Below are 26993 nucleotides of genomic sequence, written 5' to 3'. Positions count from 1 at the left end.
GACTAGAGGCAGGAAAATACTCACATCAGGAGTGTGTGATTAGTGTGTGAGTATGTTCACACTGTGTGTGATTAGTGTGTGAGTATGTTCACACTGTGTGTGATTAGTGTGTGAGTATGTTCACACTGTGTGTGGTTAGTGTGTGAGGATGTTCACACTGTGTGATTAGTGTGTGAGGACATTCCCACTGTGTATGATTAGTGTGTGAGGATGTTCACACTGTGTGTGGTTAGTGTGTGAGGATGTTCACACTGTGTGTGATTAGTGTGTGAGGATGTTCCCACTGTGTGTGGTTAGTGTGTGAGGATGTTCACACTGTGTGTGATTAGTGTGTGAGGATGTTCACACTGTGTGTGATTAGTGTGTGAGGATGTTCCCACTGTGTGTGGTTAGTGTGTGAGGATGTTCACACTGTGTGTGATTAGTGTGTGAGGACATTCCCACTGTGTGTGATTAGTGTGTGAGGACATTCCCACTGTGTGTGATTAGTGTTTGAGGATGTTCACACTGTGTGTGATTAGTGTGTGAGGACATTCCCACTGTGTGTGATTAGAGTTTGAGGACATTCCCACTGTGTGTGATTAGTGTGTGAGGGCGTTCCCACTGTGTGTGATTAGTGTGTGAGGATGTTCACACTGTGTGTGGTTAGTGTGTGAGGACATTCACACTGTGTGTGATTAGTGTGTGAGGATGTTCACACTGTGTGTGATTAGTGTGTGAGGATGTTCCCACTGTGTGTGGTTAGTGTGAGAGGATGTTCACACTGTGTGTGATTAGTGTGTGAGGACATTCCCACTGTGTGTGATTAGTGTGTGAGGATGTTCACACTGTGTGTGATTAGTGTGTGAGGACATTCCCACTGTGTGTGATTAGTGTGTGAGGATGTTCCCACTGTGTGTGAATAGTGTGTGAGGATGTTCACACTGTGTGTGATTAGTGTGTGAGGATGTTCACACTGTGTGTGATTAGTGTGTGAGGACATTCCCACTGTGTATGATTAGTGTGTGAGGATGTTCCCACTGTGTGTGATTAGTGTGTGAGGACATTCACACTGTGTGTGATTCGTGTGTGAGGATTTTCACACTGTGTGTGATTAGTGTGTGAGGGCGTTCCCACTGTGTGTGATTAGTGTGTGAGGATGTTCCCACTGTGTGTGATTAGTGTGTGAGGATGTTCCCACTGTGTGTGATTAGTGTGTGAGGATGTTCCCACTGTGTGTGATTAGTGTGTGAGGACATTCCCACTGTGTGTGATTAGTGTGTGAGGATGTTCCCACTGTGTGTGATTAGTGTGTGAGGACATTCCCACTGTGTGTGATTAGTGTGTGAGGATGTTCACACTGTGTGTGATTAGTGTGTGAGGATGTTCCCACTGTGTGTGATTAGTGTGTGAGGATGGTCACACTGTGTGTGATTAGTGTGTGAGGATGGTCACACTGTGTGTGATTAGTGTGTGAGGATGTTCACACTGTGTGTGATTAGTGTGTGAGGGTGTTCACACTGTGTGTGATTAGTGCGTGAGGATGTTCCCACTGTGTGTGATTAGTGTGTGAGGATGTTCACACTGTGTGTGATTATTGTGTGAGGATGTTCACACTGTGTGTGATTAGTGTGTGAGGATGTTCCCACTGTGTGTGATTAGTGTGTGAGGATGGTCACACTGTGTGTGATTAGTGTGTGAGGATGGTCACACTGTGTGTGATTAGTGTGTGAGGATGTTCACACTGTGTGTGATTAGTGTGTGAGGATGTTCACACTGTGTGTGATTAGTGCGTGAGGACATTCCCACTGTGTGTGATTAGTGTGTGAGCATGTTCACACTGTGTGTGATTAGTGTGTGAGGATGTTCACACTGTGTGAGATTAGTGTGTGAGGATGTTCACACTGTGTGTGATTAGTGTGTGAGGATGTTCACACTGTGTGTGATTAGTGTGTGAGGATGTTCCCACTGTGTGTGGTTAGTGTGAGAGGATGTTCACACTGTGTGTGATTAGTGTGTGAGGACATTCCCACTGTGTGTGATTAGTGTGTGAGGATGTTCACACTGTGTGTGATTAGTGTGTGAGGACATTCCCACTGTGTGTGATTAGTGTGTGAGGACATTCCCACTGTGTGTGATTAGTGTGTGAGGACATTCCCACTGTGTGTGATTAGTGTATGAGGGCATTCCCATTGTGTGTGATTAGTGTGTGAGGATGTTCACACTGTGTGTGATTAGTGTGTGAGGACATTCCCACTGTGTATGATTAGTGTGTGAGGATGGTCACACTGTGTGTGATTAGTGTGTGAGGATGTTCACACTGTGTGTGATTAGTGTGTGAGGGTGTTCACACTGTGTGTGATTAGTGCGTGAGGATGTTCCCACTGTGTGTGATTAGTGTGTGAGGATGTTCACACTGTGTGTGATTATTGTGTGAGGATGTTCACACTGTGTGTGATTAGTGTGTGAGGATGTTCCCACTGTGTGTGATTAGTGTGTGAGGATGGTCACACTGTGTGTGATTAGTGTGTGAGGATGGTCACACTGTGTGTGATTAGTGTGTGAGGATGTTCACACTGTGTGTGATTAGTGTGTGAGGATGTTCACACTGTGTGTGATTAGTGCGTGAGGACATTCCCACTGTGTGTGATTAGTGTGTGAGCATGTTCACACTGTGTGTGATTAGTGTGTGAGGATGTTCACACTGTGTGAGATTAGTGTGTGAGGATGTTCACACTGTGTGTGATTAGTGTGTGAGGATGTTCACACTGTGTGTGATTAGTGTGTGAGGATGTTCCCACTGTGTGTGGTTAGTGTGAGAGGATGTTCACACTGTGTGTGATTAGTGTGTGAGGACATTCCCACTGTGTGTGATTAGTGTGTGAGGATGTTCACACTGTGTGTGATTAGTGTGTGAGGACATTCCCACTGTGTGTGATTAGTGTGTGAGGACATTCCCACTGTGTGTGATTAGTGTGTGAGGACATTCCCACTGTGTGTGATTAGTGTATGAGGGCATTCCCATTGTGTGTGATTAGTGTGTGAGGATGTTCACACTGTGTGTGATTAGTGTGTGAGGACATTCCCACTGTGTATGATTAGTGTGTGAGGATGTTCCCACTGTGTGTGATTAGTGTGTGAGGACATTCACACTGTGTGTGATTCGTGTGTGAGGATTTTTACACTGTGTGTGATTAGTGTGTGAGGGCGTACCCACTGTGTGTGATTAGTGTGTGAGGATGTTCCCACTGTGTGTGATTAGTGTGTGAGGATGTTCCCACTGTGTGTGATTAGTGTGTGAGGACATTCCCACTGTGTGTGATTAGTGTGTGAGGATGTTCCCACTGTGTGTGATTAGTGTGTGAGGACATTCCCACTGTGTGTGATTAGTGTGTGAGGATGTTCACACTGTGTGTGATTAGTGTGTGAGGATGTTCCCACTGTGTGTGATTAGTGTGTGAGGATGGTCACACTGTGTGTGATTAGTGTGTGAGGATGTTCACACTGTGTGTGATTAGTGTGTGAGGGTGTTCACACTGTGTGTGATTAGTGCGTGAGGATGTTCCCACTGTGTGTGATTAGTGTGTGAGGATGTTCACACTGTGTGTGATTATTGTGTGAGGATGTTCACACTGTGTGTGATTAGTGTGTGAGGATGTTCCCACTGTGTGTGATTAGTGTGTGAGGATGTTCCCACTGTGTGTGATTAGTGTGTGAGGATGGTCACACTGTGTGTGATTAGTGTGTGAGGATGTTCACACTGTGTGTGATTAGTGCGTGAGGACATTCCCACTGTGTGTGATTAGTGTGTGAGCATGTTCACACTGTGTGTGATTAGTGTGTGAGGATGTTCACACTGTGTGAGATTAGTGTGTGAGGATGTTCACACTGTGTGTGATTATTGTGTGAGGATGTTCACACTGTGTGAGATTAGTGTGTGAGGATGTTCACACTGTGTGTGATTAGTGTGTGAGGATGTTCACACTGTGTGTGATTAGTGTGTGAGGCTGTTCACACTGTGTGTGATTAGTGTGTGAGGATGTTCACACTGTGTGTGACTAGTGTGTGAGGATGTTCACACTGTGTGTGATTAGTGTGTGAGGACATTACCACTGTGTGAGATTAGTGTGTGAAGATGTTCACACTGTGTGTGATTAGTGTGTGAGGATGTTCACACTGTGTGTGATTAGTGTGTGAGGACATTCCCACTGTGTGTGATTAGTGTGTGAGGATGTTCCCACTGTGTGTGATTAGTGTGTGAGGACATTCCCACTGTGTGTGATTAGTGTGTGAGGATGTTCACACTGTGTGTGATTAGTGTGTGAGGATGTTCCCACTGTGTGTGATTTGTGTGTGAGGATGGTCACACTGTGTGTGATTAGTGTGTGAGGATGGTCACACTGTGTGTGATTAGTGTGTGAGGATGTTCACACTGTGTGTGATTAGTGTGTGAGGGTGTTCACACTGTGTGTGATTAGTGCGTGAGGATGTTCCCACTGTGTGTGATTAGTGTGTGAGGATGTTCACACTGTGTGTGATTATTGTGTGAGGATGTTCACACTGTGTGTGATTAGTGTGTGAGGATGTTCCCACTGTGTGTGATTAGTGTGTGAGGATGGTCACACTGTGTGTGATTAGTGTGTGAGGATGGTCACACTGTGTGTGATTAGTGTGTGAGGATGTTCACACTGTGTGTGATTAGTGTGTGAGGATGTTCACACTGTGTGTGATTAGTGCGTGAGGACATTCCCACTGTGTGTGATTAGTGTGTGAGCATGTTCACACTGTGTGTGATTAGTGTGTGAGGATGTTCACACTGTGAGATTAGTGTGTGAGGATGTTCACACTGTGTGTGATTAGTGTGTGAGGATGTTCACACTGTGTGTGATTAGTGTGTGAGGATGTCCCCACTGTGTGTGGTTAGTGTGAGAGGACATTCCCACTGTGTGTGATTAGTGTGTGAGGACATTCCCACTGTGTGTGATTAGTGTATGAGGGCATTCCCATTGTGTGTGATTAGTGTGTGAGGATGTTCACACTGTGTGTGATTAGTGTGTGAGGACATTCCCACTGTGTATGATTAGTGTGTGAGGATGTTCCCACTGTGTGTGATTAGTGTGTGAGGACATTCCCACTGTGTGTGATTAGTGTGTGAGGACATTCACACTGTGTGTGATTCGTGTGTGAGGATTTTCACACTGTGTGTGATTAGTGTGTGAGGGCGTTCCCACTGTGTGTGATTAGTGTGTGAGGATGTTCCCACTGTGTGTGATTAGTGTGTGAGGATGTTCCCACTGTGTGTGATTAGTGTGTGAGGATGTTCCCACTGTGTGTGATTAGTGTGTGAGGACATTCCCACTGTGTGTGATTAGTGTGTGAGGATGTTCCCACTGTGTGTGATTAGTGTGTGAGGACATTCCCACTGTGTGTGATTAGTGTGTGAGGATGTTCACACTGTGTGTGATTAGTGTGTGAGGATGTTCCCACTGTGTGTGATTAGTGTGTGAGGATGGTCACACTGTGTGTGATTAGTGTGTGAGGATGGTCACACTGTGTGTGATTAGTGTGTGAGGATGTTCACACTGTGTGTGATTAGTGTGTGAGGGTGTTCACACTGTGTGTGATTAGTGCGTGAGGATGTTCCCACTGTGTGTGATTAGTGTGTGAGGATGTTCACACTGTGTGTGATTATTGTGTGAGGATGTTCACACTGTGTGTGATTAGTGTGTGAGGATGTTCCCACTGTGTGTGATTAGTGTGTGAGGATGGTCACACTGTGTGTGATTAGTGTGTGAGGATGGTCACACTGTGTGTGATTAGTGTGTGAGGATGTTCACACTGTGTGTGATTAGTGTGTGAGGATGTTCACACTGTGTGTGATTAGTGCGTGAGGACATTCCCACTGTGTGTGATTAGTGTGTGAGCATGTTCACACTGTGTGTGATTAGTGTGTGAGGATGTTCACACTGTGTGAGATTAGTGTGTGAGGATGTTCACACTGTGTGTGATTATTGTGTGAGGATGTTCACACTGTGTGAGATTAGTGTGTGAGGATGTTCACACTGTGTGTGATTAGTGTGTGAGGATGTTCACACTGTGTGTGATTAGTGTGTGAGGATGTTCACACTGTGTGTGATTAGTGTGTGAGGATGTTCACACTGTGTGTGACTAGTGTGTGAGGATGTTCACACTGTGTGTGATTAGTGTGTGAGGACATTACCACTGTGTGAGATTAGTGTGTGAAGATGTTCACACTGTGTGTGATTAGTGTGTGAGGATGTTCACACTGTGTGTGATTAGTGTGTGAGGACATTCTCACTGTGTGTGATTAGTGTGTGAGGATGTTCACACTGTGTGTGATTAGTGTGTGAGGACATTCCCACTGTGTGTGATTAGAGTTTGAGGACATTCCCACTGTGTGTGATTAGTGTGTGAGGGCGTTCCCACTGTGTGTGATTAGTGTGTGAGGATGTTCACACTGTGTGTGGTTAGTGTGTGAGGACATTCACACTGTGTGTGATTAGTGTGTGAGGATGTTCACACTGTGTGTGATTAGTGTGTGAGGATGTTCCCACTGTGTGTGGTTAGTGTGAGAGGATGTTCACACTGTGTGTGATTAGTGTGTGAGGACATTCCCACTGTGTGTGATTAGTGTGTGAGGATGTTCACACTGTGTGTGATTAGTGTGTGAGGACATTCCCACTGTGTGTGATTAGTGTGTGAGGATGTTCCCACTGTGTGTGAATAGTGTGTGAGGATGTTCACACTGTGTGTGATTAGTGTGTGAGGATGTTCACACTGTGTGTGATTAGTGTGTGAGGACATTCCCACTGTGTATGATTAGTGTGTGAGGATGTTCCCACTGTGTGTGATTAGTGTGTGAGGACATTCACACTGTGTGTGATTCGTGTGTGAGGATTTTCACACTGTGTGTGATTAGTGTGTGAGGGCGTTCCCACTGTGTGTGATTAGTGTGTGAGGATGTTCCCACTGTGTGTGATTAGTGTGTGAGGATGTTCCCACTGTGTGTGATTAGTGTGTGAGGATGTTCCCACTGTGTGTGATTAGTGTGTGAGGACATTCCCACTGTGTGTGATTAGTGTGTGAGGATGTTCCCACTGTGTGTGATTAGTGTGTGAGGACATTCCCACTGTGTGTGATTAGTGTGTGAGGATGTTCACACTGTGTGTGATTAGTGTGTGAGGATGTTCCCACTGTGTGTGATTAGTGTGTGAGGATGGTCACACTGTGTGTGATTAGTGTGTGAGGATGGTCACACTGTGTGTGATTAGTGTGTGAGGATGTTCACACTGTGTGTGATTAGTGTGTGAGGGTGTTCACACTGTGTGTGATTAGTGCGTGAGGATGTTCCCACTGTGTGTGATTAGTGTGTGAGGATGTTCACACTGTGTGTGATTATTGTGTGAGGATGTTCACACTGTGTGTGATTAGTGTGTGAGGATGTTCCCACTGTGTGTGATTAGTGTGTGAGGATGGTCACACTGTGTGTGATTAGTGTGTGAGGATGGTCACACTGTGTGTGATTAGTGTGTGAGGATGTTCACACTGTGTGTGATTAGTGTGTGAGGATGTTCACACTGTGTGTGATTAGTGCGAGAGGACATTCCCACTGTGTGTGATTAGTGTGTGAGCATGTTCACACTGTGTGTGATTAGTGTGTGAGGATGTTCACACTGTGTGAGATTAGTGTGTGAGGATGTTCACACTGTGTGTGATTAGTGTGTGAGGATGTTCACACTGTGTGTGATTAGTGTGTGAGGATGTTCCCACTGTGTGTGGTTAGTGTGAGAGGATGTTCACACTGTGTGTGATTAGTGTGTGAGGACATTCCCACTGTGTGTGATTAGTGTGTGAGGATGTTCACACTGTGTGTGATTAGTGTGTGAGGACATTCCCACTGTGTGTGATTAGTGTGTGAGGACATTCCCACTGTGTGTGATTAGTGTGTGAGGACATTCCCACTGTGTGTGATTAGTGTATGAGGGCATTCCCATTGTGTGTGATTAGTGTGTGAGGATGTTCACACTGTGTGTGATTAGTGTGTGAGGACATTCCCACTGTGTATGATTAGTGTGTGAGGATGTTCCCACTGTGTGTGATTAGTGTGTGAGGACATTCACACTGTGTGTGATTCGTGTGTGAGGATTTTTACACTGTGTGTGATTAGTGTGTGAGGGCGTACCCACTGTGTGTGATTAGTGTGTGAGGATGTTCCCACTGTGTGTGATTAGTGTGTGAGGATGTTCCCACTGTGTGTGATTAGTGTGTGAGGACATTCCCACTGTGTGTGATTAGTGTGTGAGGATGTTCCCACTGTGTGTGATTAGTGTGTGAGGACATTCCCACTGTGTGTGATTAGTGTGTGAGGATGTTCACACTGTGTGTGATTAGTGTGTGAGGATGTTCCCACTGTGTGTGATTAGTGTGTGAGGATGGTCACACTGTGTGTGATTAGTGTGTGAGGATGTTCACACTGTGTGTGATTAGTGTGTGAGGGTGTTCACACTGTGTGTGATTAGTGCGTGAGGATGTTCCCACTGTGTGTGATTAGTGTGTGAGGATGTTCACACTGTGTGTGATTATTGTGTGAGGATGTTCACACTGTGTGTGATTAGTGTGTGAGGATGTTCCCACTGTGTGTGATTAGTGTGTGAGGATGTTCCCACTGTGTGTGATTAGTGTGTGAGGATGGTCACACTGTGTGTGATTAGTGTGTGAGGATGTTCACACTGTGTGTGATTAGTGCGTGAGGACATTCCCACTGTGTGTGATTAGTGTGTGAGCATGTTCACACTGTGTGTGATTAGTGTGTGAGGATGTTCACACTGTGTGAGATTAGTGTGTGAGGATGTTCACACTGTGTGTGATTATTGTGTGAGGATGTTCACACTGTGTGAGATTAGTGTGTGAGGATGTTCACACTGTGTGTGATTAGTGTGTGAGGATGTTCACACTGTGTGTGATTAGTGTGTGAGGCTGTTCACACTGTGTGTGATTAGTGTGTGAGGATGTTCACACTGTGTGTGACTAGTGTGTGAGGATGTTCACACTGTGTGTGATTAGTGTGTGAGGACATTACCACTGTGTGAGATTAGTGTGTGAAGATGTTCACACTGTGTGTGATTAGTGTGTGAGGATGTTCACACTGTGTGTGATTAGTGTGTGAGGACATTCCCACTGTGTGTGATTAGTGTGTGAGGATGTTCCCACTGTGTGTGATTAGTGTGTGAGGACATTCCCACTGTGTGTGATTAGTGTGTGAGGATGTTCACACTGTGTGTGATTAGTGTGTGAGGATGTTCCCACTGTGTGTGATTTGTGTGTGAGGATGGTCACACTGTGTGTGATTAGTGTGTGAGGATGGTCACACTGTGTGTGATTAGTGTGTGAGGATGTTCACACTGTGTGTGATTAGTGTGTGAGGGTGTTCACACTGTGTGTGATTAGTGCGTGAGGATGTTCCCACTGTGTGTGATTAGTGTGTGAGGATGTTCACACTGTGTGTGATTATTGTGTGAGGATGTTCACACTGTGTGTGATTAGTGTGTGAGGATGTTCCCACTGTGTGTGATTAGTGTGTGAGGATGGTCACACTGTGTGTGATTAGTGTGTGAGGATGTTCACACTGTGTGTGATTAGTGTGTGAGGATGTTCACACTGTGTGTGATTAGTGCGTGAGGACATTCCCACTGTGTGTGATTAGTGTGTGAGCATGTTCACACTGTGTGTGATTAGTGTGTGAGGATGTTCACACTGTGAGATTAGTGTGTGAGGATGTTCACACTGTGTGTGATTAGTGTGTGAGGATGTTCACACTGTGTGTGATTAGTGTGTGAGGATGTTCCCACTGTGTGTGGTTAGTGTGAGAGGACATTCCCACTGTGTGTGATTAGTGTGTGAGGACATTCCCACTGTGTGTGATTAGTGTATGAGGGCATTCCCATTGTGTGTGATTAGTGTGTGAGGATGTTCACACTGTGTGTGATTAGTGTGTGAGGACATTCCCACTGTGTATGATTAGTGTGTGTGGATGTTCCCACTGTGTGTGATTAGTGTGTGAGGACATTCCCACTGTGTGTGATTAGTGTGTGAGGACATTCACACTGTGTGTGATTCGTGTGTGAGGATTTTCACACTGTGTGTGATTAGTGTGTGAGGGCGTTCCCACTGTGTGTGATTAGTGTGTGAGGATGTTCCCACTGTGTGTGATTAGTGTGTGAGGATGTTCCCACTGTGTGTGATTAGTGTGTGAGGATGTTCCCACTGTGTGTGATTAGTGTGTGAGGACATTCCCACTGTGTGTGATTAGTGTGTGAGGATGTTCCCACTGTGTGTGATTAGTGTGTGAGGACATTCCCACTGTGTGTGATTAGTGTGTGAGGATGTTCACACTGTGTGTGATTAGTGTGTGAGGATGTTCCCACTGTGTGTGATTAGTGTGTGAGGATGGTCACACTGTGTGTGATTAGTGTGTGAGGATGGTCACACTGTGTGTGATTAGTGTGTGAGGATGTTCACACTGTGTGTGATTAGTGTGTGAGGGTGTTCACACTGTGTGTGATTAGTGCGTGAGGATGTTCCCACTGTGTGTGATTAGTGTGTGAGGATGTTCACACTGTGTGTGATTATTGTGTGAGGATGTTCACACTGTGTGTGATTAGTGTGTGAGGATGTTCCCACTGTGTGTGATTAGTGTGTGAGGATGGTCACACTGTGTGTGATTAGTGTGTGAGGATGGTCACACTGTGTGTGATTAGTGTGTGAGGATGTTCACACTGTGTGTGATTAGTGTGTGAGGATGTTCACACTGTGTGTGATTAGTGCGTGAGGACATTCCCACTGTGTGTGATTAGTGTGTGAGCATGTTCACACTGTGTGTGATTAGTGTGTGAGGATGTTCACACTGTGTGAGATTAGTGTGTGAGGATGTTCACACTGTGTGTGATTATTGTGTGAGGATGTTCACACTGTGTGAGATTAGTGTGTGAGGATGTTCACACTGTGTGTGATTAGTGTGTGAGGATGTTCACACTGTGTGTGATTAGTGTGTGAGGATGTTCACACTGTGTGTGATTAGTGTGTGAGGATGTTCACACTGTGTGTGACTAGTGTGTGAGGATGTTCACACTGTGTGTGATTAGTGTGTGAGGACATTACCACTGTGTGAGATTAGTGTGTGAAGATGTTCACACTGTGTGTGATTAGTGTGTGAGGATGTTCACACTGTGTGTGATTAGTGTGTGAGGACATTCTCACTGTGTGTGATTAGTGTGTGAGGATGTTCACATTGTGTGTGATTAGTGTGTGAGGATGTTCCCCCTGTGTGATTAGTGTGTGAGGATGATCCCCCTGTGTGTGATTAGTGTGTGAGGACATTCACACTGCGTGTGATTAGTGTGTGAGGATGTTCACACAGTGTGTGATTAGTGTGTGAGGATGTTCACACTGTGTGTGATTAGTGTGTGAGGATGTTCACACTGTGTGTGATTAGTGTGTGTGAATGTTCACACTGTGTGTGATTAGTGTGTGAGGACATTCCCACTGTGTGTGATTAGTGTGTGAGGACATTCCCACTGTGTGTGATTAGTGTGTGAGGATGTTCACACTGTGTGTGATTTGTGTGTGAGGAAGTTCACACCGTGTGTGATTAGTGTGTGAGGATGTTCACACCGTGTGTGATTAGTGTGTGAGGATGTTCACACTGTGTGTGATTAGTGTGTGAGGATGTTCACACTGTGTGTGATTAGTGTGTGAGGATGGTCACACTGTGTGTGATTAGTGTGTGAGGACATTCCCATTGTGTGTGATTAGTGTGTGAGGATGTTCACACCGTGTGTGATTAGTGTGTGAGGATGTTCACACTGTGTATGATTAGTGTGTGAGGATGTTCACACTGTGTGTGATTAGTGTGTGAGGATGTTCACACTGTGTGTGATTAGTGTGTGAGGATGGTCACACTGTGTATGTTTAGTGTGTGAGGGTGTTCACACTGTGTGTGATTAGTGTGTGAGGACATTCCCACTGTGTGTGATTAGTGTGTGAGGACATTCCCACTGTGTGTGATTAGTGTGTGAGGATGTTCCCACTGTGTGTGATTAGTATGTGAGGATGTTCCCACTGTGTGTGATTAGTGTGTGAGGACATTCCCACTGTGTGTGATTAGTGTGTGAGGATGTTCCCACTGTGTGTGATTAGTGTGTGAGGATGTTCACGCTGTGTGAGATTAGTGTGTGAGGATGTTCACACTGTGTGTGATTAGTGTGTGAGGATGTTCCCACTGTGTGCGATTAGAGTGTGAGGATGTTCACACTGTGTGTGATTAGTGTGTGAGGATGTTCACACTGTGTGTGATTAGTGTGTGAGGATGTTCACACTGTGTGTGATTAGTGTGTGAGGATGGTCACACTGTGTGTGATTAGTGTGTGAGGACATTCCCACTGTGTGTGATTAGTGTGTGAGGATGTTCGCACCGTGTGTGATTAGTGTGTGAGGATGTTCACACTGTGTATGATTAGTGTGTGAGGATGTTCACACTGTGTGTGATTAGTGTGTGAGGATGTTCACACTGTGTGTGATTAGTGTGTGAGGATGGTCACACTGTGTATGTTTAGTGCGTGAGGATGTTCACACGGTGTGTGATTAGTGTGTGAGGACATTCCCACTGTGTGTGATTAGTGTGTGAGGACATTCCCACTGTGTGTGATTAGTGTGTGAGGATGTTCCCACTGTGTGTGATTAGTGTGTGAGGATGTTCCCACTGTGTGTGATTAGTGTGTGAGGACATTCCCACTGTGTGTGATTAGTGTGTGAGGATGTTCCCACTGTGTGTGATTAGTGTGTGAGGATGTTCACACTGTGTGAGATTAGTGTGTGAGGATGTTCACACTGTGTGTGATTAGTGTGTGAGGATGTTCACACTGTGTGTGATTAGTGTGTGAGGATGTTCACACTGTGTGAGATTAGTGTGTGAGGATGTTCACACTGTGTGTGATTAGTGTGTGAGGATGTTCACACTGTGTGTGATTAGTGTGTGAGCATGTTCACACTGTGTGTGATTAGTGTGTGAGGATGTTCACACTGTGTGTGATTAGTGTCTGAGGATGTTCCCACTGTGTGTGATTAGCATGTGAGGATGTTCACACTGTGTGTGATTAGTGTCTGAGGATGTTCCCACTGTGTGCGATTAGTGTGTGAGGACATTCCCACTGTGTGTGATTAGTGTGTGAGCATGTTCACACTGTGTGTGATTAGTGTGTGAGGATGTTCCCACTGTGTGTGATTAGTGTGTGAGGATGTTCCCACTGTGTGTGATTAGTGTGTGAGGACATTCCCACTGTGTGTGATTAGTGTGTGAGGATGTTCCCACTGTGTGTGATTAGTGTGTGAGGACATTCCCACTGTGTGTGATTAGTGTGTGAGGATGTTCACACTGTGTGTGATTAGTGTGTGAGGATGTTCCCACTGTGTGTGATTAGTGTGTGAGGATGGTCACACTGTGTGTGATTAGTGTGTGAGGATGGTCACACTGTGTGTGATTAGTGTGTGAGGATGTTCACACTGTGTGTGATTAGTGTGTGAGGGTGTTCACACTGTGTGTGATTAGTGCGTGAGGATGTTCCCACTGTGTGTGATTAGTGTGTGAGGATGTTCACACTGTGTGTGATTATTGTGTGAGGATGTTCACACTGTGTGTGATTAGTGTGTGAGGATGTTCCCACTGTGTGTGATTAGTGTGTGAGGATGTTCCCACTGTGTGTGATTAGTGTGTGAGGATGGTCACACTGTGTGTGATTAGTGTGTGAGGATGTTCACACTGTGTGTGATTAGTGCGTGAGGACATTCCCACTGTGTGTGATTAGTGTGTGAGCATGTTCACACTGTGTGTGATTAGTGTGTGAGGATGTTCACACTGTGTGAGATTAGTGTGTGAGGATGTTCACACTGTGTGTGATTATTGTGTGAGGATGTTCACACTGTGTGAGATTAGTGTGTGAGGATGTTCACACTGTGTGTGATTAGTGTGTGAGGATGTTCACACTGTGTGTGATTAGTGTGTGAGGCTGTTCACACTGTGTGTGATTAGTGTGTGAGGATGTTCACACTGTGTGTGACTAGTGTGTGAGGATGTTCACACTGTGTGTGATTAGTGTGTGAGGACATTACCACTGTGTGAGATTAGTGTGTGAAGATGTTCACACTGTGTGTGATTAGTGTGTGAGGATGTTCACACTGTGTGTGATTAGTGTGTGAGGACATTCCCACTGTGTGTGATTAGTGTGTGAGGATGTTCCCACTGTGTGTGATTAGTGTGTGAGGACATTCCCACTGTGTGTGATTAGTGTGTGAGGATGTTCACACTGTGTGTGATTAGTGTGTGAGGATGTTCCCACTGTGTGTGATTAGTGTGTGAGGATGGTCACACTGTGTGTGATTAGTGTGTGAGGATGGTCACACTGTGTGTGATTAGTGTGTGAGGATGTTCACACTGTGTGTGATTAGTGTGTGAGGGTGTTCACACTGTGTGTGATTAGTGCGTGAGGCTGTTCCCACTGTGTGTGATTAGTGTGTGAGGATGTTCACACTGTGTGTGATTATTGTGTGAGGATGTTCACACTGTGTGTGATTAGTGTGTGAGGATGTTCCCACTGTGTGTGATTAGTGTGTGAGGATGGTCACACTGTGTGTGATTAGTGTGTGAGGATGGTCACACTGTGTGTGATTAGTGTGTGAGGATGTTCACACTGTGTGTGATTAGTGTGTGAGGATGTTCACACTGTGTGTGATTAGTGCGTGAGGACATTCCCACTGTGTGTGATTAGTGTGTGAGCATGTTCACACTGTGTGTGATTAGTGTGTGAGGATGTTCACACTGTGAGATTAGTGTGTGAGGATGTTCACACTGTGTGTGATTAGTGTGTGAGGATGTTCACACTGTGTGTGATTAGTGTGTGAGGATGTTCCCACTGTGTGTGGTTAGTGTGAGAGGACATTCCCACTGTGTGTGATTAGTGTGTGAGGACATTCCCACTGTGTGTGATTAGTGTATGAGGGCATTCCCATTGTGTGTGATTAGTGTGTGAGGATGTTCACACTGTGTGTGATTAGTGTGTGAGGACATTCCCACTGTGTATGATTAGTGTGTGAGGATGTTCCCACTGTGTGTGATTAGTGTGTGAGGACATTCCCACTGTGTGTGATTAGTGTGTGAGGACATTCACACTGTGTGTGATTCGTGTGTGAGGATTTTCACACTGTGTGTGATTAGTGTGTGAGGGCGTTCCCACTGTGTGTGATTAGTGTGTGAGGATGTTCCCACTGTGTGTGATTAGTGTGTGAGGATGTTCCCACTGTGTGTGATTAGTGTGTGAGGATGTTCCCACTGTGTGTGATTAGTGTGTGAGGACATTCCCACTGTGTGTGATTAGTGTGTGAGGATGTTCCCACTGTGTGTGATTAGTGTGTGAGGACATTCCCACTGTGTGTGATTAGTGTGTGAGGATGTTCACACTGTGTGTGATTAGTGTGTGAGGATGTTCCCACTGTGTGTGATTAGTGTGTGAGGATGGTCACACTGTGTGTGATTAGTGTGTGAGGATGGTCACACTGTGTGTGATTAGTGTGTGAGGATGTTCACACTGTGTGTGATTAGTGTGTGAGGGTGTTCACACTGTGTGTGATTAGTGCGTGAGGATGTTCCCACTGTGTGTGATTAGTGTGTGAGGATGTTCACACTGTGTGTGATTATTGTGTGAGGATGTTCACACTGTGTGTGATTAGTGTGTGAGGATGTTCCCACTGTGTGTGATTAGTGTGTGAGGATGGTCACACTGTGTGTGATTAGTGTGTGAGGATGGTCACACTGTGTGTGATTAGTGTGTGAGGATGTTCACACTGTGTGTGATTAGTGTGTGAGGATGTTCACACTGTGTGTGATTAGTGCGTGAGGACATTCCCACTGTGTGTGATTTGTGTGTGAGCATGTTCACACTGTGTGTGATTAGTGTGTGAGGATGTTCACACTGTGTGAGATTAGTGTGTGAGGATGTTCACACTGTGTGTGATTATTGTGTGAGGATGTTCACACTGTGTGAGATTAGTGTGTGAGGATGTTCACACTGTGTGTGATTAGTGTGTGAGGATGTTCACACTGTGTGTGATTAGTGTGTGAGGATGTTCACACTGTGTGTGATTAGTGTGTGAGGATGTTCACACTGTGTGTGATTAGTGTGTGAGGACATTACCACTGTGTGAGATTCGTGTGTGAAGATGTTCACACTGTGTGTGATTAGTGTGTGAGGATGTTCACACTGTGTGTGATTAGTGTGTGAGGACATTCTCACTGTGTGTGATTAGTGTGTGAGGATGTTCACACTGTGTGTGATTAGTGTGTGAGGATGTTCCCCCTGTGTGATTAGTGTGTGAGGATGATCCCCCTGTGTGTGATTAGTGTGTGAGGACATTCACACTGCGTGTGATTAGTGTGTGAGGATGTTCACACTGTGTGTGATTAGTGTGTGAGGATGTTCACACTGTGTGTGATTAGTGTGTGAGGATGTTCACACTGTGTGTGATTAGTGTGTGTGAATGTTCACACTGTGTGTGATTAGTGTGTGAGGACATTCCCACTGTGTGTGATTAGTGTGTGAGGACATTCCCACTGTGTGTGATTAGTGTGTGAGGATGTTCACACTGTGTGTGATTTGTGTGTGAGGATGTTCACACCGTGTGTGATTAGTGTGTGAGGATGTTCACACCGTGTGTGATTAGTGTGTGAGGATGTTCACACTGTGTGTGATTAGTGTGTGAGGATGTTCACACTGTGTGTGATTAGTGTGTGAGGATGGTCACACTGTGTGTGATTAGTGTGTGAGGACATTCCCATTGTGTGTGATTAGTGTGTGAGGATGTTCACACCGTGTGTGATTAGTGTGTGAGGATGTTCACACTGTGTATGATTAGTGTGTGAGGATGTTCACACTGTGTGTGATTAGTGTGTGAGGATGTTCACACTGTGTGTGATTAGTGTGTAAGGATGGTCACACTGTGTATGTTTAGTGTGTGAGGGTGTTCACACTGTGTGTGATTAGTGTGTGAGGACATTCCCACTGTGTGTGATTAGTGTGTGAGGACATTCCCACTGTGTGTGATTAGTGTGTGAGGATGTTCCCACTGTGTGTGATTAGTATGTGAGGATGTTCCCACTGTGTGTGATTAGTGTGTGAGGACATTCCCACTGTGTGTGATTAGTGTGTGAGGATGTTCCCACTGTGTGTGATTAGAGTGTGAGGATGTTCACACTGTGTGTGATTAGTGTGTGAGGATGTTCCCACTGTGTGTGATTAGAGTGTGAGGATGTTCACACTGTGTGTGATTAGTGTGTGAGGATGTTCACACTGTGTGAGATTAGTGTGTGAGGATGTTCACACTGTGTGTGATTAGTGTGTGAGGATGTTCACGCTGTGTGAGATTAGTGTGTGAGGATGTTCACACTGTGTGTGATTAGTGTGTGAGGATGTTCCCACTGTGTGTGATTAGAGTGTGAGGATGTTCACACTGTGTGTGATTAGTGTGTGAGGATGTTCACACTGTGTGTGATTAGTGTGTGAGGATGTTCACACTGTGTGTGATTAGTGTGTGAGGATGGTCACACTGTGTGTGATTAGTGTGTGAGGACATTACCACTGTGTGTGATTAGTGTGTGAGGATGTTCACACCGTGTGTGATTAGTGTGTGAGGATGTTCACACTGTGTATGATTAGTGTGTGAGGATGTTCACACTGTGTGTGATTAGTGTGTGAGGATGTTCACACTGTGTGTGATTAGTGTGTGAGGATGGTCACACTGTGTATGTTTAGTGTGTGAGGATGTTCACACGGTGTGTGATTAGTGTGTGAGGACATTCCCACTGTGTGTGATTAGTGTGTGAGGACATTCCCACTGTGTGTGATTAGTGTGTGAGGATGTTCCCACTGTGTGTGATTAGTGTGTGAGGATGTTCCCACTGTGTGTGATTAGTGTGTGAGGATGTTCCCACTGTGTGTGATTAGTGTGTGAGGATGTTCCCACTGTGTGTGATTAGTATGTGAGGACATTCCCACTGTGTGTGATTAGTGTGTGAGGATGTTCCCACTGTGTGTGATTAGTGTGTGAGGATGTTCACACTGTCTGAGATTAGTGTGTGAGGATGTTCACACTGTGTGTGATTAGTGTGTGAGGATGTTCACACAGTGTGTGATTAGTGTGTGAGGATGTTCACACTGTGTGTGATTAGTGTGTGAGGATGTTCACACTGTGTGAGATTAGTGTGTGAGGATGTTCACACTGTGTGTGATTAGTGTGTGAGGATGTTCACACTGTGTGTGATTAGTGTGTGAGGACGTTCACACTGTGTGTGATTAATGAGTGAGGACATTCCCACTGTGTGTGATTAGAGTGTGAGGATGGTCACACTGTGTGTGATTAGTGTGTGAGGATGTTCACACTGTGTGTGATTAGTGTCTGAGGATGTTCCCACTGTGTGTGATTAGTGTGTGAGGATGTTCACACTGTGTGTGATTAGTGTGTGAGGATGTTCCCACTGTGTGTGATTAGTGTGTGAGGACATTCCCACTGTGTGTGATTAGTGTGTGAGCATGTTCACACTGTGTGTGATTAGTGTGTGAGGATGTTCACACTGTGTGTGATTAGTGTCTGAGGATGTTCCCACTGTGTGTGATTAGCATGTGAGGATGTTCACACTGTGTGTGATTAGTGTCTGAGGATGTTCCCACTGTGTGCGATTAGTGTGTGAGGACATTCCCACTGTGTGTGATTAGTGTGTGAGCATGTTCACACTGTGTGTGATTAGTGTGTGAGGATGTTCACACTGTGTGTGATTAGTGTGTGAGGATGTTCACACTGTGTGTGATTAGTGAGTGAGGATGTTCACACTGTGTGTGATTAGTGTGTGAGGATGTTCCCACTGTGTGTGATTAGTGTGTGAGGATGTTCACACTGTGTGAGATTAGTGTGTGAGGATGTTCACACTGTGTGTGATTAGTGTGTGAGGATGTTCACACTGTGTGTGATTAGTGTGTGAGGACGTTCACACTGTGTGTGATTAGTGAGTGAGGACATTCCCACTGTGTGTGATTAGTGTGTGAGGATGGTCACACTGTGTGTGATTAGTTTGTGAGGATGTTCACACTGTGTGTGATTAGTGTCTGAGGATGTTCCCACTGTGTGTGATTAGTGTGTGAGGATGTTCCCACTGTGTGTGATTAGTGTGTGAGGATGTTCACACTGTGTGTGATTAGTGTGTGAGGATGTTCCCACTGTGTGTGATTAGTGAGTGAGGACGTTCTCACTGTGTGTGATTAGTGAGTGAGGACATTCCCACTGTGTGTGATTAGTGTGTGAGGATGGTCACACTGTGTGTGATTAGTGTGTGAGGATGTTCACACTGTGTGTGATTAGTGTCTGAGGATGTTCCCACTGTGTGTAATTAGTGTGTGAGGATGTTCACACTGTGTGTGATTAGTGGCTGAGGATGTTCCCACTGTGTGTGATTAGTGTGTGAGGACATTCCCACTGTGTGTGATTAGTGTGTGAGCATGTTCACACTGTGTGTGATTAGTGTGTGAGGATGTTCCCACTGTGTGTGATTAGTGTGTGAGGATGTTCCCACTGTGTGTGATTCGTGTGTGAGGACATTCCCACTGTGTGTGATTAGTGTGTGAGGATGTTCCCACTGTGTGTGATTAGTGTGTGAGGATGTTCACACTGTGTGAGATTAGTGTGTGAGGATGTTCACACTGTGTGTGATTAGTGTGTGAGGATGTTCACACTGTGTGTGATTAGTGTGTGAGGATGTTCACACTGTGTGTGATTAGTGTGTGAGGATGTTCACACTGTGTGAGATTAGTGTGTGAGGATGTTCACACTGTGTGTGATTAGTGTGTGAGGATGTTCACACTGTGTGTGATTAGTGTGTGAGGACGTTCACACTGTGTGTGATTAATGAGTGAGGACATTCCCACTGTGTGTGATTAGAGTGTGAGGATGGTCACACTGTGTGTGATTAGTGTGTGAGGATGTTCACACTGTGTGTGATTAGTGTCTGAGGATGTTCCCACTGTGTGTGATTAGTGTGTGAGGATGTTCACACTGTGTGTGATTAGTGTCTGAGGATGTTCCCACTGTGTGTGATTAGTGTGTGAGGACATTCCCACTGTGTGTGATTAGTGTGTGAGCATGTTCACACTGTGTGTGATTAGTGTGTGAGGATGTTCACACTGTGTGTGATTAGTGTGTGAGGATGTTCACACTGTGTGTGATTAGTGTGTGAGGATGTTCACACTGTGTGAGATTAGTGTGTGAGGATGTTCACACTGTGTGTGATTAGTGTGTGAGGATGTTCACACTGTGTGTGATTAGTGTGTGAGGACGTTCACACTGTGTGTGATTAGTGAGTGAGGACATTCCCACTGTGTGTGATTAGTGTGTGAGGATGGTCACACTGTGTGTGATTAGTTTGTGAGGATGTTCACACTGTGTGTGATTAGTGTCTGAGGATGTTCCCACTGTGTGTGATTAGTGTGTGAGGAATTTCCCACTGTGTGTGATTAGTGTGTGAGGATGTTCACACTGTGTGTGATTAGTGTGTGAGGATGTTCCCACTGTGTGTGATTAGTGAGTGAGGACGTTCTCACTGTGTGTGATTAGTGAGTGAGGACATTCCCACTGTGTGTGATTAGTGTGTGAGGATGGTCACACTGTGTGTGATTAGTGTGTGAGGATGTTCACACTGTGTGTGATTAGTGTCTGAGGATGTTCCCACTGTGTGTAATTAGTGTGTGAGGACATTCCCACTGTGTGTGATTAGTGTGTGAGCATGTTCACACTGTGTGTGATTAGTGTGTGAGGATGTTCACACTGTGTGAGATTAGTGTGTGAGGATGTTCACACTGTGTGTGATTAGTGTGTGAGGATGTTCACACTGTGTGTGATTAGTGTGTGAGGATGTTCACACTGTGTGTGATTAGTGTGTGAGGATGTTCACACTGTGTGTGACTAGTGTGTGAGGATGTTCACACTGTGTGTTATTAGTGTGTGAGGACATTCCCACTGTGTGAGATTAGTGTGTGAGGATGTTCACACTGTGTGTGATTAGTGTCTGAGGATGTTCCCACTGTGTGTGATTAGTGTGTGAGGAATTTCCCACTGTGTGTGATTAGTGTGTGAGGATGTTCACACTGTGTGTGATTAGTGTGTGAGGATGTTCCCACTGTGTGTGATTAGTGAGTGAGGACGTTCTCACTGTGTGTGATTAGTGAGTGAGGACATTCCGACTGTGTGTGATTAGTGTGTGAGGATGGTCACACTGTGTGTGATTAGTGTGTGAGGATGTTCACACTGTGTGTGATTAGTGTCCGAGGATGTTCCCACTGTGTGTAATTAGTGTGTGAGGATGTTCACACTGTGTGTGATTAGTGGCTGAGGATGTTCCCACTGTGTGTGATTAGTGTGTGAGGACATTCCCACTGTGTGTGATTAGTGTGTGAGCATGTTCACACTGTGTGTGATTAGTGTGTGAGGATGTTCACACTGTGTGAGATTAGTGTGTGAGGATGTTCACACTGTGTGTGATTAGTGTGTGAGGTTGTTCACACTGTGTGTGATTAGTGTGTGAGGATGTTCACACTGTGTGTGATTAGTGTGTGAGGATGTTCACACTGTGTGTGATTAGTGTGTGAGGATGTTCACACTGTGTGTGACTAGTGTGTGAGGATGTTCACACTGTGTGTTATTAGTGTGTGAGGACATTCCCACTGTGTGAGATTAGTGTGTGAGGATGTTCACACTGTGTGTGATTAGTGTGTGAGGATGTTCCCACTGTGTGTGATTAGTGTGTGAGGACATTCCCACTGTGTGTGATTAGTGTGTGAGGACATTCACACTGTGTGTCATTAGTGTGTGAGGATGTTCACACTGTGTGTGATTAGTGTGTGTGAATGTTCACACTGTGTGTGATTAGTGTGTGTGAATGTTCACACTGTGTGTGATTAGTGTGTGAGGACATTCCCACTGAGTGTGATTAGTGTGTGAGGATGTTCACACTGTGTGTGATTAGTGTGTGAGGACATTCCCACTGTGTGTGATTAGTGTGTGAGGACATTCCCACTGTGTGTGATTAGTGTGTGAGGATGTTCACACTGTGTGTGATTAGTGTGTGAGTATGTTCACACTGTGAGTGATTAGTGTGTGAGGATGTTCACACTGTGTGTGATTAGTGTGTGAGGATGTTCACACTGTGTGTGATTAGTGTGTGAGGATGTTCACACCGTGTGTGATTAGTGTGTGATGATGTTCACACTGTGTGTGATTAGTGTGTGAGGATGTTCACACTGTGTGTGATTAGTGTGTGAGGATGTTCACACTGTGTGTGACTAGTGTGTGAGGATGTTCACACTGTGTGTTATTAGTGTGTGAGGGCATTCCCACTGTGCGAGATTAGTGTGTGAGGATGTTCACACTGTGTGTGATTAGTGTGTGAGGATGTTCCCACTGTGTGTGATTAGTGTGTGAGGACATTCCCAATGTGTGTGATTAGTGTGGGAGGACGTTCACACTGTGTGTGATTAGTGTGTGAGGATGTTCCCACTGTGTGTGATTAGTGTGTGAGGATGTTCACACTGTGTGAGATTAGTGTGTGAGGATGTTCACACTGTGTGTGATTAGTGTGTGAGGATGTTCACACTGTGTGTGATTAGTGTGTGAGGATGTTCACACTGTGTGAGATTAGTGTGTGAGGATGTTCACACTGTGTGTGATTAGTGTGTGAGGATGTTCCCACTGTGTGTGATTAGTGAGTGAGGACGTTCTCACTGTGTGTGATTAGTGAGTCAGGACATTCCCACTGTGTGTGATTAGTGTGTGAGGATGGTCACACTGTGTGTGATTAGTGTGTGAGGATGTTCACACTGTGTGTGATTAGTGTCTGAGGATGTTCCCACTGTGTGTAATTAGTGTGTGAGGATGTTCACACTGTGTGTGATTAGTGGCTGAGGATGTTCCCACTGTGTGTGATTAGTGTGTGAGGACATTCCCACTGTGTGTGATTAGTGTGTGAGCATGTTCACACTGTGTGTGATTAGTGTGTGAGGATGTTCCCACTGTGTGTGATTAGTGTGTGAGGATGTTCCCACTGTGTGTGATTAGTGTGTGAGGACATTCCCACTGTGTGTGATTAGTGTGTGAGGATGTTCCCACTGTGTGTGATTAGTGTGTGAGGATGTTCACACTGTGTGAGATTAGTGTGTGAGGATGTTCACACTGTGTGTGATTAGTGTGTGAGGATGTTCACACTGTGTGTGATTAGTGTGTGAGGATGTTCACACTGTGTGTGATTAGTGTGTGAGGATGTTCACACTGTGTGAGATTAGTGTGTGAGGATGTTCACACTGTGTGTGATTAGTGTGTGAGGATGTTCACACTGTGTGTGATTAGTGTGTGAGGATGTTCACACTGTGTGTGATTAATGAGTGAGGACATTCCCACTGTGTGTGATTAGAGTGTGAGGATGGTCACACTGTGTGTGATTAGTGTGTGAGGATGTTCACACTGTGTGTGATTAGTGTCTGAGGATGTTCCCACTGTGTGTGATTAGTGTGTGAGGATGTTCACACTGTGTGTGATTAGTGTCTGAGGATGTTCCCACTGTGTGTGATTAGTGTGTGAGGACATTCCCACTGTGTGTGATTAGTGTGTGAGCATGTTCACACTGTGTGTGATTAGTGTGTGAGGATGTTCACACTGTGTGTGATTAGTGTGTGAGGATGTTCACACTGTGTGTGATTAGTGTCTGAGGATGTTCCCACTGTGTGTGATTAGTGTGTGAGCATGTTCACACTGTGTGTGATTAGTGTGTGAGGATGTTCACACTGTGTGTGATTAGTGTGTGAGGATGTTCACACTGTGTGTGATTAGTGTGTGAGGATGTTCCCACTGTGTGAGATTAGTGTGTGAGGATGTTCACACTGTGTGTGATTAGTGTGTGAGGATGTTCACACTGTGTGTGATTAGTGTGTGAGGATGTTCACACTGTGTGAGATTAGTGTGTGAGAATGTTCACACTGTGTGTGATTAGTGTGTGAGGATGTTCACACTGTGTGTGATTAGTGTGTGAGGACGTTCACACTGTGTGTGATTAGTGAGTGAGGACATTCCCACTGTGTGTGATTAGTGTGTGAGGATGGTCACACTGTGTGTGATTAGTTTGTGAGGATGTTCACACTGTGTGTGATTAGTGTCTGAGGATGTTCCCACTGTGTGTGATTAGTGTGTGAGGATGTTCCCACTGTGTGTGATTAGTGTGTGAGGATGTTCACACTGTGTGTGATTAGTGTGTGAGGATGTTCCCACTGTGTGTGATTAGTGAGTGAGGACGTTCTCACTGTGTGTGATTAGTGAGTGAGGACATTCCCACTGTGTGTGATTAGTGTGTGAGGATGGTCACACTGTGTGTGATTAGTGTGTGAGGATGTTCACACTGTGTGTGATTAGTGTCTGAGGATGTTCCCACTGTGTGTAATTAGTGTGTGAGGATGTTCACACTGTGTGTGATTAGTGGCTGAGGATGTTCACACTGTGTGTGATTAGTGTGTGAGGACATTCCCACTGTGTGTGATTAGTGTGTGAGCATGTTCACACTGTGTGTGATTAGTGTGTGAGGATGTTCACACTGTGTGTGATTAGTGTGTGAGGATGTTCACACTGTTTGTGATTAGTGTGTGAGGATGTTCACACTGTGTGTGATTAGTGTGTGAGGATGTTCACACTGTGTGTGATTAGTGTGTGAGGATGTTCACACTGTGTGAGATTAGTGTGTGAGGATGTTCACACTGTGTGTGATTAGTGTGTGAGGATGTTCACACTGTGTGTGATTAGTGTGTGAGGATGTTCACACTGTGTGTGATTAGTGTGTGAGGATGTTCACACTGTGTGAGATTAGTGTGTGAGGATGTTCACACTGTGTGTGATTAGTGTGTGAGGATGTTCACACTGTGTGTGATTAGTGTCTGAGGATGTTCCCACTGTGTGTGATTAGTGTGTGAGGAATTTCCCACTGTGTGTGATTAGTGTGTGAGGATGTTCACACTGTGTGTGATTAGTGTGTGAGGATGTTCCCACTGTGTGTGATTAGTGAGTGAGGACGTTCTCACTGTGTGTGATTAGTGAGTGAGGACATTCCCACTGTGTGTGATTAGTGTGTGAGGATGGTCACACTGTGTGTGATTAGTGTGTGAGGATGTTCACACTGTGTGTGATTAGTGTCTGAGGATGTTCCCACTGTGTGTAATTAGTGTGTGAGGATGTTCACACTGTGTGTGATTAGTGGCTGAGGATGTTCCCACTGTGTGTGATTAGTGTGTGAGGACATTCCCACTGTGTGTGATTAGTGTGTGAGCATGTTCACACTGTGTGTGATTAGTGTGTGAGGATGTTCACACTGTGTGAGATTAGTGTGTGAGGATGTTCACACTGTGTGTGATTAGTGTGTGAGGATGTTCACACTGTGTGAGATTAGTGTGTGAGGATGTTCACACTGTGTGTGATTAGTGTGTGAGGATGTTCACACTGTGTGTGATTAGTGTGTGAGGATGTTCACACTGTGTGTGATTAGTGTGTGAGGATGTTCACACTGTGTGTGACTAGTGTGTGAGGATGTTCACACTGTGTGTTATTAGTGTGTGAGGACATTCCCACTGTGTGAGATTAGTGTGTGAGGATGTTCACACTGTGTGTGATTAGTGCCTGAGGATGTTCCCACTGTGTGTGATTAGTGTGTGAGGAATTTCCCACTGTGTGTGATTAGTGTGTGAGGATGTTCACACTGTGTGTGATTAGTGTGTGAGGATGTTCCCACTGTGTGTGATTAGTGAGTGAGGACGTTCTCACTGTGTGTGATTAGTGAGTGAGGACATTCCCACTGTGTGTGATTAGTGTGTGAGGATGGTCACACTGTGTGTGATTAGTGTGTGAGGATGTTCACACTGTGTGTGATTAGTGTGTGAGGATGTTCACACTGTGTGTGATTAGTGTCCGAGGATGTTCCCACTGTGTGTAATTAGTGTGTGAGGATGTTCACACTGTGTGTGATTAGTGGCTGAGGATGTTCCCACTGTGTGTGATTAGTGTGTGAGGACATTCCCACTGTGTGTGATTAGTGTGTGAGCATGTTCACACTGTGTGTGATTAGTGTGTGAGGATGTTCACACTGTGTGAGATTAGTGTGTGAGGATGTTCACACTGTGTGTGATTAGTGTGTGAGGTTGTTCACACTGTGTGAGATTAGTGTGTGAGGATGTTCACACTGTGTGTGATTAGTGTGTGAGGATGTTCACACTGTGTGTGATTAGTGTGTGAGGATGTTCACACTGTGTGTGATTAGTGTGTGAGGATGTTCACACTGTGTGTGATTAGTGTCTGAGGATGTTCCCACTGTGTGTGATTAGTGTGTGAGGATGTTCACACTGTGTGTGATTAGTGTCTGAGGATGTTCCCACTGTGTGTGATTAGTGTGTGAGGACATTCCCACTGTGTGTGATTAGTGTGTGAGCATGTTCACACTGTGTGTGATTAGTGTGTGAGGATGTTCACACTGTGTGTGATTAGTGTGTGAGGATGTTCACACTGTGTGTGATTAGTGTCTGAGGATGTTCCCACTGTGTGTGATTAGCATGTGAGGATGTTCACACTGTGTGTGATTAGTGTCTGAGGATGTTCCCACTGTGTGTGATTAGTGTGTGAGGACATTCCCACTGTGTGTGATTAGTGTGTGAGCATGTTCACACTGTGTGTGATTAGTGTGTGAGGATGTTCACACTGTGTGTGATTAGTGTGTGAGGATGTTCACACTGTGTGTGATTAGTGTGTGAGGATGTTCACACTGTGTGTGATTAGTGTGTGAGGATGTTCCCACTGTGTGTGATTAGTGTGTGAGGATGTTCACA

The 26993-nt window shown here is 45.3% G+C and overlaps 1 protein-coding gene across 3 annotated transcripts in view; it reads right to left on the bottom strand.

Annotated features, from left to right (window-relative positions):
* Positions 1–26993, bottom strand: part of LOC140426009 (netrin-G1-like) — a 1091807-nt gene that overhangs the window by 49217 nt on the left and 1015597 nt on the right. The gene's annotated exons all lie outside the window — the stretch shown is intronic.

The sequence above is a fragment of the Scyliorhinus torazame genome, chromosome 7 (genome assembly GCF_047496885.1).
Source record: "Scyliorhinus torazame isolate Kashiwa2021f chromosome 7, sScyTor2.1, whole genome shotgun sequence".
Classification (NCBI taxonomy): domain Eukaryota; kingdom Metazoa; phylum Chordata; class Chondrichthyes; order Carcharhiniformes; family Scyliorhinidae; genus Scyliorhinus; species Scyliorhinus torazame.
This window is presented reverse-complemented; position numbering and strand designations above follow the sequence as displayed.